Below are 18,285 nucleotides of genomic sequence, written 5' to 3' on the forward strand. Positions count from 1 at the left end.
GGTAGCCTTCAACTTGATGGCATGAACATCGATTTCTCAAAATTCTGGTAATGACCCCCAACACCCCCCACCTTCTCCATTTCCCATCCCCTTTTTCCCCTCTCTCACCTTATTTCCTTTCCCACCCATTGTCAACCTCTGGTGCTCCTTCCCCCTTTTTCTTTCTTCCATGATCTTCTGTCTCTTTTGCCAATCATCTTTCCAGCTCTTTACTTCATCCTTCCCCTCCAGGTCTCACCTGTCACCAGGTGTTTCTCTCTCCCCTCCCACCACCATTTAAATCTACACCTCTGCTGTTTTTCTCTCCAGACCTGCTGAAGGGTTTCGGCCCAAAATGTCGACTGTACTCTTTTCCTCGATGCTGCCTGGCCTGCTGAGTTCCTCCAGCATTTTGTGTGTGTTGCACACAATATTCCACATTAGGCATCACCAATGTCTTGTACGATAACATAACATCCCATCTCCTGTACTCAATAACACACACAAAATGTTTGAGGAACTCACCAGGCATCCCTGCTGGGCTCCTTTACTCAATACTTTGATTTATGAAGGCCTATGTGCCAAAAGCTTTCTTTATGACCCAGTTCATCTGTGACACCACTATCAATGATTTATGGACCCCTATTCCCAAATCCCTTTGTTCTACAGCACTCATCAGTGACCCATTGTTCACTGTGTTAGACCTTCCCTGGTTGATCCCACTGAAGTGCAACACCTTGCACTTGGCTGCATTAAATTCCATCTGCAGTTTTCAATTCAGATTTCCAGCTGGTCCAGATCCAGCTCAAGCTCTGATCATCTTCCTCACTGCCCATCTCACCCGATATCTTGGTGTCATTTCCATATTTGTTGATCCAGTTTACCACATTATCATCCAGATCATTGATATAGATGACAAACATCAATGGACCCAGCACAGATCCCTGCAGCTTACCACAAGTCACAGGTCTCAAGTCAGAGAGGCAGTCATCTACAACCACTCTCTGGCTTCTCCCACAAAGCCTCGTTATAGCTGGAGCTTCAATAAATCATTAATCAATATCGTCTCTCCTCCAGAGGTTTCACCCTGAGGATTTCCAGTGAATGTAGAAATACCAAATACTAATTCCACTTTTAATAATTTATGTCTTTAGTTAGTTTCTAATAGTTTATTGTGTTTCTGTCATTTGTCCACACCTGTGTCAACCATGCCTCGTTCTCACAGGTATCTTTACCAAGTTCTTTTTTTAAAAATTATTTTCATTTTCATTTTCATCCTCAGCTGGTGCTTTCTAACATTACATTTTTGGGTTAATTAACCTGGGTTACACCAGCAAATTTCTAGAGATGAATGGTGGAGAGCATTCTGAATGGTTGCATCACAGCCTGGTATGGAGGGTCCAATGTGCAGAATCAAAAGGGGCTTCCAACACCATCATAGGCCAAAGCCTCTCCAACATCAAAGACATCTTCACAAGGCAGTGTCTCAATGCACCATCTATCATTAAGAGCCCTCACCATCCAGGACATGCCACCTTCTCATTACTACCATCAGGGAGGAGGGCAGGAGCCTGAAGACACACACTGAATGAATTTGGAACAACTTTTTCCCATCTGCCATAGATTTCTGACCCATCCATGAGAACTACTTTACTATTTCTCTTTTGCACAATTGATTTATTTTTTATTGCTGCCATAAAATGTCAAATTCCATGATATATGTCAATGATAATAAATTTGTCTCTGATTACGATGAAGTTGAAACACAAAGTAACAATAAAACAAAATTTTCAAATTTCATGTCTTTAAATAATTAGATGCAACTATAGATGTCTTATTTTGATCTGCTAATGCAGCGGATTCTGGTTAATTGGGATATCGGAACCAGTACATATTGCCTGAATTAGCAGTTGCCCAGTTATAACAGTATGAAAAAGACAGACCACCATTCGACTGAGTAACAAATTATGCATTTAACTGAAATACAAACCAAACCAAAACTCCTCTAATACCACCACAGTAATATTAAACTTTCTATGAGTTCCCGGTAATTATGGATGGAGGAATTCATCCAGTGTATATCACTACAGACCCCAACTGACAGCCAATGAACAAAATCAGTGCAGACACTTAGTGCAGATAATGGACTATCTTCAAACAACGCCATGTGTAAACTTCCCTGTTTTTTGTGTATTTGGAACACAGGTTTAATTTTCATTCAATGATAATAAGGCTGATTTTCCGAAAAGACAACATTTGGCATTCTGTCAATCAATAAAACAGTTGTAGTTCTTGTTTCTGACATTTTCTTTACCAAAACTGAAATGGGATTCTTGGTACGAGGATTCAAACCATTCCTGATTTCCCATCATGTGTAAATGTGTAAAAGACACTAACGGCCAGGGTTCAGAAATGGGCAATAGATATTTTTCAGACAATGTCAAGTACAAGTCAGCATTGTTAAGTGAAAAATAATGTAATAACAGAAACAGTATTGGATATACTCGGCAGGTCAGGCAACACCTGTGAGGAGAGAAACAATTCACAGTTCAGTTCAATGGTCTTTTATCAGGAACAGAGAGAAACAGTTCAGATGCAGGAAGAAGAAGGGGAGAAAAACAAAACGGAAGGTATACAATTGGAAAGAGGAAAGAAGTAAATTGGAGGAATGATCTAGTTAACAGACACAAATGTAGAATAATCTGAAATTATCAAAGAAACACAAATTATTTACATTTAGAAGGATGTTATTTGACATCTTGCAAGGTGTGTTGTTCCTTTAGTTCACCGTGCACCTGATAAAGGAATGTAGGAGCCCATGAACAGATCAAAGTAAAACAGGGATGGAGAAGTAACTTGACAGATTATTGGAAGCTACATGCCACATTTGTGGTTCAATTGTTGAATGATTCCAATAAATATCAGAGAATGTAAGCAGAATACAACCTGAAATTCCTACTCTCCACAGGCATCCACAAAACAGAAGAAAACTTCATGAACAAATGATAGAAAATACGTAAGATCCCCAAAGCCCCCTCTCTGCACCCCCCATGTACAAGCAGCAGCAAAATCAACAACCCTCCCCCATTTATATCAGCAAAAAGCAACAACCCCACCACCGAGCAAGCACGGCAAAGCCTCCAGAGACCATGATTTAGATCCAACAAAAACTAACATCCACCCCAACACTTCGACATCTCAACAAACTCTCTCTCTCACTAACAAGCGAGAGAGTAATATTGCTTCAGCCGCAGTGAGAGGGAGACTCATAGTGAGAGAGAAAGTGAGATTGGGTGCTGAGGTTTCTGACAACCGCACCTGATGTCCCGATACAGTAAAAAAAGCTCTGAATTGCAGTAAGTGATATGTGTATCAAACAGTTAAATAAATTAACTAATGAAATACATAAATATAGAAAAAATAATAAAGTAGTTTGGTCAAATGTCCACATTTCATTACACTTCTTTGACACGGCCCGCACTTGAATGTTCTGAAATGTTTCAACACGTTACTTGAGACTCAGCAATTAGAGAAGGAAGACAGAATCAGCAAAAATGTGGCATGACCTTAATGACAGCGCCCTGAAATCTGTACAGAGAGATGATGACATCAGTTAATACCTGCTGAGTGTTTAAGCCTGTTTCCATTTAAATGCCCAAATTTAGCATAGGTCAGTGACAAAACAGACAGGAGAGGTGATGTTTAAATGAGAGAGTTCAGGACTGCAGTGATATAAATCATGGTGTGATTTACCTGCTGTAAGTTTGTGTAGACCTGATGGTCCAAGTGTCTCCTTAATTAAATAGCATCCTGTTTCCACAATAAACTCAAAGACAAGAAAGAAAGCTCTAATAGTCTGATAAACATAAGAGATTCTGCAGATCTAGAAATCCAGAGTAACATGCACAAAATGCTGATGGAATTTCATAGGTTAGGAAGCATCAATAGAGAGGAATAAAGAATCAATATTTCATGCCGAGACCCTTCATCCAACCTTCATAGACCCTTAATCTAATAGTATGAATTAATTTTTATATTTGCAGAAGTGGTGTTGACAAAGTGCTGAAGATTTGTAATCATACCTATAGTAGCTGGTAATGGTTTCTTTATGGAGGGGCTCAGCACAGAGCCACATGCAATTACAGAGGGAGCAAATTACATTAACTAATTACATTACAAATTACAGTAATGAATTTGGTAATGACAATTAACCATTGAGCTCACCGTTGGAATGTGCGATAACAAGAACGGACAAGTTCATAGCACAAGTGAACGAAGGGAAGATTCAAACTGCGCCCAGAAGAGCTGTGAGACAGCTCGGTACAGCTCCAGAATGTAGCTTTCTGCTTGTTGAGGAAGATCATCTTGCAGGTCATCAGATCTGTACTTAACCCAGATCAGGGAGAATACTCCATCACTTTCCTCTGCCTTTCAATTGATAGAGAGATGGTGAACAGAGAGTAAGAGGTGTCATTTGCTGACAATTCCCAATCTCTGATTTTAAAGACAAAGTATTTATCTGCTAGTACAGGTTAAATTTCTAATTAATGTCCAATATCCCAAGTTGTTGATAGAGAGGCACACTGGTTTTTGAAGGATTTTACATGGTCAGACTCTTTTCATAACAAACCATCATTACCCAACTCTTTGCGGGATTTGAAAGCTTGTGAACCCCAGACTAACTGTTATTCAGTTATTCCTGAAAAGGGGGCCAGACCAGTCTGTACTGTGGGGAGTTGTAAATGAAATTGAACATTATACTATCAACTGCAAGCATCCCCATTCCAGATCTTATAACAAAGGGCAAAGCATTGATGAAACAACTGAAAGCAAATGGAACCAAGAGAATGCTCTGAAAACCAATTTTTACTGTGATATTGTTGGAGGGATGATGGCCCAGGGCAAAGCTATTCAATTCACAATAACCACCCCCTCTTTCCTTACTGCTGGTGTGGTTGCACCATTTCATTCCAATTGTCCTTACTTTTACTGAGATAACTTGATACTGCACTTGGTGATAAGTTATAGAATTGTAAATGTGGTCATTCTCGCCTCCACTCTGGAATTCAGCTCTCTGTCTCTGCCTGGAACATTTCTGGACAGCATGTGAAAGACTTGGCTGAACCACACTAAGCAATAAATGCTGATGAAAAGCACTGTCCATGATACCTTCTTTGCTGGTGTTTGGGAGTATCTGACTTGAAAGTACTGTAGTTAGCTGGATTTGATTTGTCTTTTTATTTGTCAGCAAGACAATGCTCATTCTCGGACAATGTTCATACCTGGCATCACTCCTCAACTTTTCCAACACTACATCGATGACTGCATTGGTGCTGCCTTTCCTGCACCAATGCAGAGTACATTGGCTTTTTCAGCATCACCTCCAACTTTCAATCTGCCTTCAAATTTATCTGGTCCATTTCCGGCACCTTTCTCCCCTTTCTGTCTCTGGAGACAGGTTATCTACCGATATCTTTTATAAACCCACTGATACCCACAGCTACCTGGACTATACCTCTTCACACCTGTAAAAATTCCATCTCCTTCACTCAATTCCTCCTTCTACATTGGATCTGCTCTCAGGATGAGACTTTTCATTCCAGAACTAATAAGAGGTGCTCCTTTTTCAAAGAAAGAGGCTTTCCTTCCTTCAACATCAATGTTGCCCTCACATACATCTCTTCCATTTTGTGCATGACTGCCTTCACTCCATCCTTCCACCACCCCACCAGGGATAAGGTTCTCCTTGTCCTCACCAATCACCCCTCTGGTCTCTATGTCCTGCACATAATTCTCCGTAACCTCCGCCATCTCCAACGGGATCCCACCACCAAACTTATCTTTCCCTTCCCCCCAATTTCCACAGAGATCACTCCCTATGCAACTCCCTTATCCATTCATCCCCCACCCCCACTGATCTCCCTCTCGGTACTTCTGCTTGCAAGTGGAACAAGTACCACACCAGTCTTTACACCTCCTCCCTTATTGCCATTCAGGGCCCCAAACAGTCCTTCCAGAAGAGGTGACACATCACCATCTACTGTCTCCAGAGCTCCTGGTGTGGCCTCCTGTATATCGGTGAGGCCCAACATAGATTGGAAGACCACTTCACTGAACACCTACATGCTGTCTGCCAGAAAAAGCGGGATGTTCCATTTCAATTTTACTTCCCATTCCCATTCTGACATAACAGTCCATGGTTACCTATACTGCAGCAGTGAGCCACACTCAGGTTGGAGGACAACACCTTATATTCTGTCTAGGTAGCCTCCAACCTGATGGCATGAGCAGTGACATTCTGAACTTCTGGTAATTGCTGTCCCCCTTCACAATTCTCTCCTCCTCCTTTTCCCTCTCTAACGCAATCTCCTCACCTGCCCATCACCTCCCTCTGGTGCTCCTCCCACGGTCTTCTACCCTTTCCTATCATATTTCCCTTTCTCCAACTCTTTAACTATTTCATCAAACATCTTCCAATCTCTTTACTTAACCCCTCCCTTTTCCTGGTTTCAGATATCACCTACCACCTTGAACATCTTCTCCCCTCCCCACCCTCAACTTCTTTCTCTGACCTCATCATTTTTCCACTTCTGATGAGGGGTCTCAGCCGAATATGTTGACTGTTTACTCTTTTATTTATAGGTGCTGCCTGGCCTGCTGAGTTCCTCCAGTAATTTGTATGCATTGCTTAGATTTCCAGAATCTGCATATTTTCCTGTTTTTAATGAAAAAGCATTTGGACTCGGTTTCAGTCATTCCACAAAATGAGTTTGAGTGGCATTTCAAAGATACTGAACTGAAATCTGCAGATGTCCAGCTAAGACTTCCACTGAGAAATGATGATTCCTGTGAGAATGACATTAGGAACAATGAAATACAACAACCAACAAGCCGCATTGTGTTTGTGTGTGGTAAAGACAGGAGGGTCAGCATTGTGAGGTTGTGACTGACTGAAACAACTACAACTTGATTGGAGATCCATCCATCATTTGGGCCTGAATGGGACAACTTAAAATGCATGATGTTGTGAACGTCTATATAGTAGTTGTATTATATAGTAGACAATGTATATATACATAATTCAATGACTGAAAAACACGATGTTACTGTCACGGTCTGGTCTGTGGATTCTTCATTCCTGTTTTTTCTTTCTCTCCATGTTCCAGTGGGCACCTTGATTAAGGCACCTGATCCTCATTTTGAACCAGCAGCTTAAAAGGATCCAGGGACAGCTATTCAGTGCTGGACCGTCACCAGAAAACAGTCACCGGAAGCCAGTCATCTCACAGTAGCCACTGTGGCTATGCTCTTCCTGGAACTGCCGAGAATCGTGGACTCTAGTTGCTTCAATGCCTGTGGCTGCTTAGCGGATTCAGTCATTTTCACGTCCAGCCGAGTTGCCAGTTGTTTTTGCCGCTGCTCCAAGTAAGGTACAAATTCTATTGTTTTCGTGGCCGGCTGAGACTTGCTGGCCAGTTTTTGCCACTCTGAGCAAAGATATGAATTGACTGTCGTGTGGTTTTGTCTCCTCGTTGTCCAGGTCCTTTCCAGCTGAGTAGGTCTGACCATTTGCCGCTACTCCAGTTGGGTATTCTGTCTTTTTGTGGTCCATGTCCTGTCCAAGTCCAAGCTCATGGTCCGAGTCCCGAGTCCAAGTCAAGATCCAAGTTCTGAGCCCAATCCATGTTCAGATCCAATTCCCGAGTCCAAGCCAAGGTCCAACTCCCAAGTCCGAGTCCAAGTCCTAGTCCAGGTTTTACCAGTTTGTTATCCAATGTTTATGTCCATTTTGGTATTTTGTCCTCACTCCCTGGCCTTCCAAGTAACTCACAATAAACACTACTCTGTTTATACTACCACGTGTCGGTATCCTGCACTTGGGTCCACTCCCAATGCCCCCCCCCCCCCCGTCATGATCCGGTCCGTTGATCCCTCATACCAGTTATTGCTTTTTCCCTGTGTTCCATTGGGTGCCTTGATTAAGGCACCTGATCCTCATTTTGAACCAGCAGCTTAAAAAGATCCAGGGACAGCTATTCAGTGCTGGACCATCACCAGAAAACAGTCACCGTAAGCCAGTCATCTCACAGTAGCCACTGCAGCTATGCTCATACTGGGACCGTCAAGAATCATGGATTCTCGTTACTTAGGTGCCTGTGGTTGTTTAGCAAATTCAGTCATTTTCCTGTCTAGCTGAGTTGCTGGCTGTTTTTGCCGCTGCTCCGAGTAAGGTACAAATTCTGTCATTTTTGTGGCTGGCTGAGACTTACTGGCTGTTTGCTGCCACTCTGAGCAAAGATATGAATGGACTGTTATTGTGTGGTTTTGTCTACTTGTTGTACAAGTCCTCTCGAGCTGAGTAGGTCTGGCTATTCACTGCTACTCCAAGTTGGGTATTCTGCCTCTTTGTTGTCCAAGTCCTTCCAGTTGAGTAGCTCTGGCCATTTGCTGCTACTTTTCGTGGTCCAAGTCCAGTCCAAGTCAAGCTCGTGGTCCGAGTTCCAAATTCAAGTCAAGATCCAAGTTCCAAGACCTGAGTCCAAGTTCAGATCCAAGACCTGATTCCAAGTTCAGATCCAAGTCCTGAGTCCAAGTTCAGATCCAAGTCCTGAGTCCAAGTTCAGATCCAAGTCCTGAGTCCAAGTTCAGATCCAAGTCCTGAGTCCAAGTTCAGATCCAAGACCTGAGTCCAAGTTCAGATCCAAGTCCTGAGTCTGAATCGAGGTTCAGGTTCCAAGTCCGAGTTGACGACAAGTTCCAAGTCAAAGTCCAAGTCAAGTCCGAGTCAAGTCTGAGTCCAGATTTTATTGGTTTGTTATCCAATGTTTATGTCCATGTTGACATTTTGTCCTCGCTCCTTGGCCTTCCTAGTAACTCACAATAAACACTTCTGTTTATATTACCCCTGTGTCTGTGTCCTGCACTTGGATCTGCTCCCGACACACAACTTGTAACAGTTATATATTTGAGTTAAGGAGCATTCTACATTGAGTTGGAGTTTATAGCTAGGAAGGGAGGAGTGTTGTGTATTTAATATTTCAGTAATGTGTGAGTAATATTGTAAATACATTGTTTGATTAAGCTTTCTTTGTTTACATAATTCATCATAAGTTTCTGTAAAAGTACATGAATGACATACATCATTACGCCACCACATCATATCTAAACACAACACTAAAGAAAAACTAACTAGACAAATTATTCTGGGCTGGTTTGTCTTTTTGCCTTCGTGATATCTCTCTTTTGTCTCCCTACCCCATAAGCTGGCTGTTCAGCCAGGTAGTCAATGTGATAAATACACAACACAACATACCGCAGGAGGCAGCAGCCTGACCAGCCGGTGGGGAGCACAGGAGCCACACACCCAGTACGTGCCGTTCAATGTTATTACATTCATCCCCAAAGGAATCCTGTGTACAAATTCTGCTGACAGTCACTATCTCCCATTGGATGATCGCCTGTTTTAGTACTGTACAGCCTGCACCAGAATTCTTTACTTTTCCTTACTGATTAGGGAATTACATTTAGTGACTGTTGGGTTAGACTGGTTGTAAATGAGGAAGTATCACTGCTTAAGCTACCGATTGTCTTTCACTGTCCCCTAACCAGAGTCCTTAGACAGAAAACAGATGCACAGACTATTCAAAACTTAAAATGTGTAACAATTACCTAAGGCTGCAAGCAGTAATGATAAGCAAAAATTTGGCTGCTGCTATTTTAGTTAAATAAAAAAAAGTAGCATGAGTTAAAAGAACATTTAAGTTGTCAGCAGTCAAAAATTTCTAAACAGTATGTACAGAATTTTGGCCCATCTTCCTCAGCAGGCTTAACCCTCTGATGATTTAACTAGTTCTGTCTATGCTGCAAAACACTCACATTTCTACTTCCCTTTTCTCATCTCACACAAGTAACAGTATTCATTTCCCGTAACCTAGGTTTCAACCCATTTACAATAACGTTTATTAAGAGGGTTAATCTAGAATATTTGTGAAGTACAGTACACATGCATTCTATGTATCATTAACATCATTGCTGTCTTTTCTGTGACACTGCCTAATGCCAATGGACAGTGCGAAGGAAACATTAGTTCAGGATACATTTAAATCATCATTTCATTCATCTTTCGACTCTGGTACCAGTTGTTGCATTTCAAACACTCAGATAGATGCTCTTATTCTTGACTACTCCTGCCCAACCCCACCCCTCTCTCTCATTTTTCCTTCAGAACTCTTTCAACTGTTTCTGCATCTCATTGAACACAGACCACCCCACAGTTTCCATCCACTCCTCAGCATGGTTAACACTGGTACATAATGCACTCCACGGGAGACCCTCAGGGTGTCCGGCTCAGGGGCTCACATTACATTCAGACATTCAATCATCCACAATTTGAAATTCCTTTTCATATTCATTCCCACACTCACATGCACATTCCCTTCATGGGACCCAGCCCACAGGTGCACTTGCAGGAGCTGAACCCTGCCCAAAGTTCTTCCCCTCCCCTCCCCTCAAATCAGAATGAAGTCAACTAAAATCAAGGTGAGATTATTGTCATGATGTAAGTACATGATCTACAAGGTGAAGGTATGTAGATTAAGTGACAACATGAAATATACAGTATTATGCAAAAGTCTTAGACATATATATCATTTATTTTAAAGTTTAAACAAAGGTACAGAGCATTTGAAACTAAGTGAGTAGCTGAGAAGCAAATCGGAGATGCAATAGATTCAATTTAAAGAAGAAGATGGCGCCTCTGAAAAATCTATCACATACTCAAGATACTATCTGTACTCATGCTAACAGAAATTATTTAGTTAGAAATAACCAGTTAATAGACTACATAATTAAAACAATTATAACACGTGCATAATGTGCTAACACGTATCTAATTAAAATTGAAAACATAATTTGCAACTGGTATATTGCCTTCTGTCAGTGAGGTGGGGACGAACCACCATACTGTGAAAAATACAGAAGTTTGTTAAAAGTAAAAACTATGGTTTCTTTTTACTGACACAAATAAAACATCAACTTCAGAGTTGCAATAATTCAATGAATATCTTACAACTATTATGTTAAGAAAAGCAACCAATTCCAACAAGCTTGATGCCTTTGCATTAGGAGTATTCTGGATTATGTGAATACAGCAGATATTAATACAAGCAAGAAACCGTCTGCAGTTATTAATGTAAATTGCAAATTGCAGTTACACTCTTGCTCTGTATCTATGGCTAAGACTTTTGTGCAGTACTGTATGTTATACGAGACTGTTAAGAAAAGAAGATAGTGCAAGAAAAAGCATCAGTCAAAATAAGCCACACTCAAGGCATACTCTTGTTTTGCTGCTACCATCAGGAAGGAGACAAAGGAGCCTTGGGTCCCAGGCTACCAGGCTCAGGGACAATTATTACCCTCAACTATCAGTTTCCTGAACCAGTGTGGATAACTTCAATCAGAGCAACACTGAACTGTTCATTGAACACACTTTTCAAGGACCTTAAAACCTACATTCCCAGAACTATTTATTTATTTTTTATTATTTGGGGTTTTTTTCTCTTCTTTTGCATGTTGGTTGCTTGTTCATCTTTCTGTGTAGTTTTTCCTTGATTTTATTGCACTTTGTTTTACTGTAAATAACTGCAGGAAAAAGAATCTCAAGATAGTGACACATAACTACTTTGATTATAAATATACTTTGAACTTTGATCTTTACAGTGCATGGTGGTACAAGAGGTCTTGCATGCTGTACCATTGTTGAGGTAGGGTTAGGGTTGTGCAATTTATTTCAAGAAGCAAATGGTCGTAGGAAATTCCTGAAGTTGGTATTGTGAGACTTTGTGCTTCTGTGACCCTTTCGCAATGGTAGCAGTTGTAAAAGTGCATGTTCCATATGGTGGGGTTCTTGTTGATCGATGAGGCAGTTCCTCATGTGGATGTTTCAGTGGTGGGGAGGGTTGTCCTAACATTGGCAGGTAGTCACAATGAGCACCACGGACACAGTCTGGACACACGCTACCACTTATAGAGGGATGAAAGGCCTATCACCCAGTAGTTAGTGGTGTTGATGGTTTCTTAATTACTTATGAACATATGAATATGAAGCCTTTGACACCTTAACTAAATCATTGGGCATGGGCGAGTGTGCTGTCACAAGTTCTGTTGCTTTTTCTGTGGAGGAAATGTCTAAACCCACCCACCCCACCTTTTCTCTGGTGATATCATCACAACACGAAGAAAGTCTTTTCTTCATGTAGGACTTTACTATGAGGGGCTCAGCCAGCTGGCCGTTACAATTCATGGAAAATGCAGCAAGAATTTGGAAGTTTGATGTGATCAAATTGCTGATGGCCTTATTTTCATAGAAGGTAGAACAAGTTTCTTCATTCCTCTTTGACATTTAGCAGCTGATGTTGCTTTACTTAGTTTTCAATAACCCCACCCTGCACTGGGTCACTTCAATTTACTAGCTCTTGAGTGATTAACTTTGCTTTATTTCACTGCAGCTAGTAATCATAGATAACAAATTAGATGTCTTTCACCCATGCTCACACATGGAAATTTAGCACAATGATGCCCAATCCAACCAACTTGGAAATATTTTTAATGTTCATGTACTCTTTTTCAAGTATGTAAACAAGAGGTTTCCTTAAAATGTGTTTTGCATTTCCCATAACCCATCATATGGATTTATTTTCAGTTTTGTTTTCCAAGAACTGCCGATGAATTACAGCAACTGGGTTTGGCTTGTTGTGCATGCAAAATTGTGCAATTCAGCTCCTTAACCCTTTCACTGCACTCCAGGAGACAAGTTAGATCAGCATGACAAATATTTTCTTCTCATTTTCTACTTCACGTACTCCTTTTTAAAAAATTCAGCACAGTAAACTCATAGCATCTTAAATACATATGGTGTGGAGGTAGGTGCTTTAACCTATCGGGTACTGTCAACTATCATACAGCTATTAACACTAATCTTATTCTAATCTCTTTTCATTCTACCCATAGTTCCTCTCACCAGAAGAGTTAGAAATGTACTCACCAAATACTTTGACCCATAACTTTCTGAATAAATAAGTATACTCACTTTGCCCTGTTTTCTGTCCTTGCTTGTATGAAGGTGGTTTACCTATTTATGCAGGTTCTTCTCTGACAATAGATGTGTAATAGCCTAATGTAACGTTGTATGGAAATGCAAGATAACACTGATGCAGACATGTTTTATACATTTAACAAGGTACTTTATTAATGCACCGGAGTTAGTCAGTTTTTCAATGTTCGTCATACTATCCGTGAACTCCCTGTTTGTTGCCTCCATATGCTTCAGTATTTGATTTTTTTTCAGTTTTAAGTCCTCCTGCGCAAGAGCCAACAGCTGTCCGTCTTTTGGCAACTTCCTTTTAAGATTTTCTAGTCTATAACTGCACAAATGTGGACTTACACAGCAAGATTCGACACCAAACTTGTCGCTTGTTTTCAGTGGATGTGCCCTGTGCATGCCTAGTAGGAGAAGATTCGCCCAAATACCCATTTTAATGTAGACGGAAGTATTTTCAAAAACGCTTGGTGTGGAAGCCTATCATTTTCACATGAAACCAGTGTTTTCAAAATTATCCAGTTTAGTGTGGACATAGCCCAAGAACCATCCTGGCCAGTTACAGAAACAGATCAATCCAACACCTTTCAGCATTCAGTCACCTACCAGAGATGGAAGGACATAGTTTATAAAAATGGGATTTGGATATAACTGAACTTCATTTACAAAGAAGATACTCTTAACATAAAATGTGTTTTATTAGGTAACAAAGTTGTCAATTTTCATATGGTTCTAATCAGAAAAAGATAATAGACTCCAGTGAAATTTCAGCAACATCAATTTGCATCTATTATTTAAACATTCTGGAAAGGAAAATTAATTGTGGTTCCTACATGGATGAATGAATGTTGGTCAATTTATTACTGACCATCTTTAGAAAGCAAACGGAGTAGGAAGGGTAGTCAATTTGAAGAGATGATTTTTTTAAAGTAACCATATTATGCTGTGTTCAATTTAACTGATTAAAAATTCAAAATGGAAATCATTCAATTCAATTCAAATTTAATTGTCATTCAACCATACATGAATACAGCCAAACAAAGCAGCATTACTCCAGGGTCAAGGTGCAAAACACAGTTCCAACAGTCTCACACACACAGAAAAGTCCCCTTAGCACATATAAGATGTATATATATATATACACACACACACATAAGATATAAGTCCACGCAGCTCCCCACTCCCTCCACCAATAAATCAGTGAATCAAACTAGCGGCATTTCAAACTAACAATGTCCAAAAGGGTCTTGCAGTCACAAGAAAAGCAAGCAAGATGGTCACTCACTGTTAGACTGCACATCTTCGACTCAGGCAGCGGCACAATGCACAGCTCCTTCATCTTCTCCCCCTGTGAGCAACTCACTGATGGGGTAGGCCTGCAGTACTTTAAATTCTTAATGTTCAGCAGGATCATGTGATGCGTAAAAATGCACAATTGATGCAAGTTCTTCAAATATTGTAAAGATTTAACATCAAATAATCAAAATGATACTTCATATGCTATTGAATAAACTTGATCTCATTAATTATAAGCCAATCATTCACAGTGAATTCTTTTGGCTGTAGAAATAACAAAATAAGCAATATTTTCCTTCGCATTGTTTCTCAAAATATTTGCATTGAATCTGATATTAATGTGCAACCAACTATACGACATAAAAATGAAAAATGCTTTCCATTTATATAGGAACAGATGTGTCATTGCAAGTCATTAAAATGCCAGAAGTGTATTTAGTTAAGTGTAGTCACTGTTACTGCTTGGTTTACAGCAAGAATGAGATGGACTACAGATTTTAATGACTGTCAGCTGACAGTGAGGAAGTGATGAAAGTCAGCAATGTTCAGGAGGCTCAATTTAAAGTGAAGTCGGATATCTTGGGGGGTTGTAAGGCAGGAGGAGGTTACAGAAAGAGGACAAGATCATTGAAAAGATTTGAAAATGATGAAAGCTTCAAAGTTAAGGAACTTCTTAATTGCAATGTAACTGATGGGAATAATGCTGGTGCAAGTTGGGACATCGGCATCAGAGACTTCATTGAGTACAAATTTACAGAGAGAAGAAGGTTGCAATCAAGTGTTCACTACAATAGGGAATCTTACACGTCACAAAGACATGGATTATAGGCAGAGGCAGAAATGTGTCATGTTACACTTGTGGAAGTAGGTGACGGAAATGGTGGTGTAGAGATATGAGATCTGAAAATCAACTCAAATCAGGCATAACAGCAATGTTGCAAATTATCCAGTTTAGACACTGTTAGGGAGAAGCTTAGAGTCAGTGGCAAGGATCTGATGTCTCTGCTGGAGCTGAAGATTTTTGATTCAATATTTGAGCTGAGGATGAACGTTCAGATTAGAATGTCAAACAAAAGGTCAAACAATTTAAAGAGGACAAAAGTTTTGGAGGAGTGATAGCAGGTTAAAACCAAATTATATCAATATACAGGTGGAATCTTGTGCCACATTTTCTGTGGAATGTATTCTTTGAGAAGGATTTCGATTCCATGTCGGGATTGAAGTTTGCCTTGGTGCGAATGGTTTAGCACAGAGATCACCCCACGAGTTTGATTTTTTTGCCTGACATACTTTTGTCAGCTCCAGACAGATAAAGCAAAATTCAACTTGGCACCTCGAACAGATAATATTTTTACATTTCGTTTGGTTGTGTTCGAGCAGCTTACCACATGTTGGGCAGGCTCGAATGGAAGGGCAATTCTTCACTACAGTATCTAAGAGGTTGATTAATGGGCAACTGCGTAGTGTGTCCAGTTCCAAATTGGTGCACCCTTCACTATCACATTGGTCAGGACGTGGGACACGTCCCTTCCATGGTTTCAGGCACTGCCAACAGAACTCGTAAAAATTCCCCTTTTCTGCAGTACAGATAGTGCAGTGGACACTCAAGTTACTCAGGTCTGTGCGTTCAACAAATGTTCTACATCCAGGACACTGTGGATAAAAGATAAGCAAAAAAAAATTGGTGAAATTAATTACTTCACACTGATAACCCTTATAATGCATGACCTAAATAAATATGCTTCAAATGTTATAGGCTGCTGTGACTAACTTTACAACAAAATGATCAAACTTTCTTTAATTTCTGATGAAGTCTGCTTCTTTACTTGGAATTTGCATTTGTAATCTTCCTAGGTTAGAGCTTAAATCTTTCCACCATATCCTGCTAAACTGTGGGGCTCAGGAGTAGATTACAATTTTTAAAAATGCATTTTAGCTAATTAGAAGACAGTAGAGAAATTTGTTTGTGATAAGAATATTCAGCATAGGAGCAAAATAAATTTGCTATTTCATAGAAATTTACTTGTTCTAAATTGCTCATATATGGTTTCTACTCGCAGAATGTCGGCATGGACATATGTTTGATATGTGAGTCTATTGCATCAATTTGGACATGCTAATCAAAGAGGTAACTCTCAATTATATATTTATTATATGCTGACAACAAAGTATTTTCTATGAAGCAAATGTAGTGCAGACACAAACATTGAAATGCACACTTTGTCAGACTTACTGATTTGTGAGTTCAGATTGTGAGACTTGGTGATTTGTAATCACAGTACTCAGCTGCAGCCAGCGCAGCAACTGTTTCCTCAAAATGCAGCTGCTCCTCTCTGGTCAGTACTGCCAGCTTGCGAACTTCATCGTAGGGCCATTCCTGTCCGCATGCCTGTCCATCAGCTTTCACTGCTGGGCAGTAGAATTTGTACTGACCCTGTAATTTCAAATTTGATTAAAATTTAATGGCTTAAGTTGCCTTCTTCCTAGATAATGAGAATGGCAGAAATAACTTTGTCATTTTACCCAACTCTTCAATGCCACATTCTCTCTCTTAAATCACTGCCTGAGCCCAGGAGTATTGAACACTGATGTCCAATCCAGTGCAAGGAAGATTCACCACATTGTTTATTCCTCATGAAGAGGGACTAAGTTAACTTTGTTTGTATTTACTAGAGCTTAGAAAAATGAGAAGGGATCGAAGTCACAATCAGGTTGAGTTGGTTGAAGGTAAACTTTTTTAAAGTTACACTCTCGACACCACCTGCACCCAAAATATTTTTACCAGATAGAGTGTGGTCAGGTACTTCTTGGTGGAGGCACTAAAGATTATTACATTCTCTCTCACATCTTTGCAAAAGATTCTCGTGATAAAATGTAAAATCAAAGAAATTATTGAAAATAAACCAGCAGTGTTGATCTACTTACAATTGCTGTCTCCGAGAGGCACCTGGGAGGATGCGAACAAGCTGTGTGGCACGGAGATGTCGCGTGCGCCCATGATCGACTCCACCTCTCGCCAATCTCACCGAGTAAGACTGAACTCATTGAGGCGAGCAAGTGTTTAGTGCTGTCTACTAGCCTCCACCTCTGCTGCCGGAGATGGTCCCTGCATGTGGCAGTCTTTTGCTTGCTGCCCACGAGGGAAGTTCGTGTTCGAGTGATCTCTCTTCCACAATGACATTGGCGAATGGGGCCAGAACAAGATTTGGTTAATGTGGATTGTAGATATGGACTCTAAATCAGTTTTTATGATGTATTCTGTTTCCCGCTCAAGTTCTAGTTGCTCTTCTTTCTTTATTACTATTGGGCAGTTTTTGAATCCTGTGGCCCTCAAATAATGAACACTGAGCTGAACTGTACTGAAATATCCCTTTGGTGATTTACAGTATATTCTGTGTTTTTTTATTTTATTTTTGCCTTTTGCATGATTCTTTTCCAGGTTGGAGGGGAGGGGTTTTGATTTTTGATTTTTTTTAACGCGTTGGTTCCATGGGTCTTTGATTCATGACTTTTCATGGGGAAGGCGAATTTCAGGGTTGTATACTGCATAGGTGCTTTGATAATAAATGCACTTCGAACTTTGAACTCAAGAGAGAGAAGGCAGCATAGGGACATAACCAGGGATAGGAGTGAGGAGAGGGAGCAGGTGAAAGTGGGGTGAAGTAGATGAAAGGGATACTAGAGTATGAAGAGGAGTTTGGAATGAGGATATAAGAACTGAATGATAGAGGGGAGCAAGGTGGAGATAAACTGGAGAATAGAGTTCAGTGAAGAGATCAGAGTAGGAAAGGATAAACAGGTTTGTGGTGGTGGGGGGGAGAGGATTGGAATTGAGACAATGAACAGGAACCTAAGGTCAGGGAGGAATCTGGAGATATTGAGCAAATGGTCTGAGCCAGATTTCAACAGGGCAT

The 18,285-nt window shown here is 40.4% G+C and overlaps 1 pseudogene; it reads right to left on the reverse strand.

Moving 5' to 3' along the window:
- Positions 1–15,474: 15,474 nt before the first annotated feature.
- Positions 15,475–17,490, reverse strand: LOC132404971 (uncharacterized; annotated as a pseudogene).
- Between the last annotated feature and the right edge of the window lie 795 nt (positions 17,491–18,285).

This window comes from Hypanus sabinus, chromosome 2, assembly GCF_030144855.1.
Source record: "Hypanus sabinus isolate sHypSab1 chromosome 2, sHypSab1.hap1, whole genome shotgun sequence".
NCBI lineage: Eukaryota > Metazoa > Chordata > Chondrichthyes > Myliobatiformes > Dasyatidae > Hypanus > Hypanus sabinus.